Source organism: Halyomorpha halys, unplaced genomic scaffold (assembly GCF_000696795.3).
Source record: "Halyomorpha halys isolate HHAL.00 unplaced genomic scaffold, Hhal_1.1 Scaffold176.1, whole genome shotgun sequence".
NCBI lineage: Eukaryota > Metazoa > Arthropoda > Insecta > Hemiptera > Pentatomidae > Halyomorpha > Halyomorpha halys.
The window spans coordinates 1,138,753-1,143,368 of NW_027106234.1; positions in this window are offsets into that span (position 1 = coordinate 1,138,753).

Sequence of the window (4,616 nt, forward strand, 5' to 3'; positions counted from 1 at the left end):
ATCTCTATATGTATGTAAGAAGAAATATAAATAAATGAAATTAATATAATCAAACTAAGTAAAATAAATAATATAAAATATTTACAATCTCGGCCTAAGGATCCCTATTACAACGACCCAACTACTGCATCACAAACTCTAAAGACACACACAACATCCTTTCAAGAATGGTGTTGAAACTGGAGAAACAAAATAAATCCTAGCAAATCCCACCAGATCACCTTTACTCTCCATCGTAAACCTCTACCCTCCTGTCTTACAGTTTTTTTTTTAAATACCCCACCTAACACCTGTTGAACAGATTCGCTACTTAGGACTCCATCTTGACAAGAGACACACTTGGAACCCTCATACAAGACTGAGACGACAAGAAACCGCTCGGAGATTTCGATTACTAAACTTCCCATTCCCTACAAAAAATTATATATACTGTGATAATCAGACCAATTTATACATAAGGAATTGAGATCTGGGACACTACCACACCATAAAATTAATCCCGTATCCAATCCTTATAATGCAGAATCCTCCGTAAAATCTTGATGCTCCTTATTAAGTCACAAATAAACTCATCCATAAGACCTTATTGTATTGTATACTTATTGTATTTTTGTTTTTGTAAAGTTGTAAATTTCTATAAATAAATTTAAAAAATATTTATTTATCTGTTTCTATTATTGTCATTACTCCTATTTCATTTATTTTTTCTCTTGGTCTCTTTTTTTTTTCCCTATCAGAAGTAAGTTATTTATTTAATCTATAAATGTTATTATTTTTGTATTGATTTTGTTTTCTCTCCTTAAGAATTATTATTTTTATCTGTTTATTTTATATCATTTTTTATTTATATATACTTTTTTTTTTTTTTATAATTTATCGTTATTATTCACAATTATTCTGTGTAGCATTTGAGGTGTATTTTGCACGAGACTATACTCTCCCCTCCCCATAAAACTGTTTAAAAAAAAAACTAACTGTTTTATTAACCATGTGAGGTATTAAATAAAAAAAATATGAATATGACAAATCTTTAACATTTTCCAAGCACGTACAAAACAGATATAATAGGGCTAAATACACTATTAGAAAAAATAAATAAATTCTATACAAAACTGTAATACGCTCTCTAATAAGTTATTCTACTCCTATCTGAAGCTATACATGTTTGTTTGTTTGTTTGTTTGGTTGTTTAGTGGCGCCAAACTTCATTGGTCATCAACGCCATTTATATTTTATTTAATTTTGCTAATATTCGTTAAATTTTATTTATTTTTTGATTTGATTATTTTATTTATTTATTTTTAATTTTTTATTTTATTTTATTTTATTTTTTTTTTCTTCCGATCAAGTTATATTTCTGTCAGTAAATTTTGTGATTTCAAAAACTGAAACACCAATTCTATTGGAAGCTATACATGTGAATCAAACTGTAGGAAATTCGAGGTTCTACAAAACATATGTGTGAGAATAACAAGCAACTATGCTTGGTACACCTAAATCTCAGACGTACAACATGTCTTACAGTTTCTGATGATTAAAGATTACTGTAATATGTGTACTGATATAAACATTTTACAAACAACTAGTTAATACAAAAAAATAGGAGACGAAGAAATGACATCACTAAAAAGTACACTCAAAAATGTACCAAACTTATTATCATAGACAAAAATTTAAACCTGATTGGCAGAAAACTGGTTTATTGTATAAACTTTATCTTTTTACGAAGAGTAGTATTTTTTCTTTTCTTTATTATTTATAATGTAGGTTTATTTACTTAATTTTTTTTTAGTTGCTTTTCATTTTTGTTTATTGTTTATTTATGGTTTATTGTATAAACTTTATCTTTTTACGAAGAGTAGTGTTTTTTCTTTTCTTTATTATTTATAATGTAGGTTTATTTACTTAATTTTTTTTTTAGTTGCTTTTCATTTTTGTTGAGTAGGTACTTTTTTTTTAAATTGTAATAAAACATAAACAAAACTTGAAACCTGAATTACACAAAACTTCTTTGTTGTAAATAATTTAATTATGTTTTAGCCAAGTGTTGTAATTTTTGTTTACTTTATCATTTATAATGTAAGTTTGTTTATTTTTTATTTTTATTGAGTAGGTTTTTCTTTAATTTTCCTATTGTATAAAATTGTGCACAGATAAAATAATATATAGAGATCCATCTGAGTTTGTATGATTCCTTTCAGTTTTATATTTTGTGTGAAACTACGTGCGATAAAAAATGCCGGTAGGTACAAAGGCGTACCCAAGGTCAAAACTAGGGAGGCAAATTATGGTCGTTGAGATTGCGACATTTTAGTAAGGAACAGATGAATAAAATAAAAATTTTATGAAAATCATATATAATTATAGCAGTGGTTTATTAGTTATTACAATTATTTGCTTGAAAAAAAATGTAATTTTTAATTAATGAATTTTTGTTTTACTTTAAGGGGAGATGGGAGCTGCTCTTCTCAGCTCCTCGCATCGAACGCCCTTGAATAGGTATAAAAATTAGTCATACAATTATATTTTACATAGAAATCAGTCATAAAACAAATTCTTCGCGTTCAGAATTGCATATTTGGGTGCACTAGAGAGGGTTTAAAAAATCGAAACCAACACCCCACTAATTCCTGTGGAACAGATCCGTTACTTAGGACAACATCTGGACAAGACTAAAAAGACAGGAGACTGATCGTCGATTCCGACTATTACAACATTTACTAGACTAACGGTCTAAATTGCCAATCCATTATAAAAGACTGATCTACATGACTATTATAAGGCCTATCTGGACATACGGAGTTGAGCTTTGGGGCTCAAATAAACCATCAAATTCCTCCCGAATCCAATCCTTACAGTCCAAAATCCTTAATGCTCCTTACTTTGTCACGAATCAAGTCATCCATCAGGACCTCAATATCTCATATGTCGCTGATTTGGCCAGAACCAAATACCAATCCTTCCATGATAAACTTCCCAACCACCCAAATCCACTTGTTTCTAGCCTGGCTTCTCCTGCATTACCTAATAATCCTCCTGAAAAGAAATATCTGAAAAGAAGATGGCCTCGAGATCTTCTCCTCTAGAAATGTTATTGGAGTTCTATTAATGGGTAGATTCTCCACATCATGTCACTATGTCACCTACAGAAAATTTACTTGTTGTATATATTTTATAATGTTGTAAATAACAATAAATAAATTAATTTAAAAAAATTCATATGTAATACATAAAATGTTTTATGATTAAATACTCAAAACTCTGTAGATATGGAGGCGATTCATGGCTCTAGAATATTCTGTGTACTTATAAATGTAATATTACAATCATGCTGCTATTTTATTACATTACATTTCTAATGTGCCCTTGATGGCTAGCAAGTTAGTCATACTTTGTTTCAATGGACATGGGGGAGTTAAGTTTTGCATGCATGGGATATGCGACCAATAACAGTATATTCGAGTTGAGACAGGTAGAAAGGCCATAAATTCGAAACTATCGATATTTTGCTATGGAAGCTTGCGTGGAAGTTTCATTTCTAGCTGGGCGCTGGTAGGAAGCAGACAGCACGCTACATTCTCTTGTTACAGACTATATACGCTTGGTGACTTGATATATGGTATGCTTGCATATTATCGACTTCATGTGTATTGTTTCTGGAATCATAAATTCATCAGTTTTCACTTTATGTTATTAACCTTAGTATTTTTTTAAATTGATTTTTTTATTTATTACAGTGTGTAACCCCCTCATAGTAATAACCTATAAGCTGCAAAAGCATTTATTCTTCAGAGCCTCAAAATTAATATTTTAAATTTATGAACATTAAAGAGGGTTACAAAATCGAAATTACCCCCAAATTAAACTTCATATTCCATATGTGTAACTTTAAAGGTTTAATTATTAAATTCTAAAAACTATGAAAATTTAAATATTTAAGTGGATTTTTAAGGTATGACAAAAATTTTAACACGCCAATTATTTGTTCTAATTTCTACATTTTATATCTATCATGATTAACAGTTGTTCGATTGTTTCAGTCTCTCATATTTTTCTCAGAAAAAGAAAAAGAACCAATTGAATAACGGGACTGTACATTTAAAAAAAAATTGAAGATTTTGATTATCACGCCTAAATACCAAGCAAAAGGGGACATACGTTGAACTTGAACGCCACTCACCAGTCCTAACCTATAAATATAATGGATATGATAAATGACGAAGAAAGGTATACATTATTATGTTTATGGACATACCAAGCATATTCATAAGTATTTTAAGCTCCTGGCATTGCATCACTTGAGTTTTTATCTCAAAAATTATATCACAGTCTGTTACAGATGAGTTTATAATTAATTACAGATAAGTCAGGTATGATGAACTGTTTACCAATGTTAGCATTTTTATTTAAATTCCAGACAATTATTATTCCCCTCAGTTACTTTGACGTTTATCATTCATTCTCTTTCAGTAAACCATTTCTTTGGATAACGTATTTTGTAAAAATTTCGGTACAGGAAACTTCAATGAAGAGATTCGCGGCTTTTTTTTAAGCTAATATTTCCCTGTAGAATTTATTTCTAAGATAACAAACAAAAAATAATAATAAAATAAGTA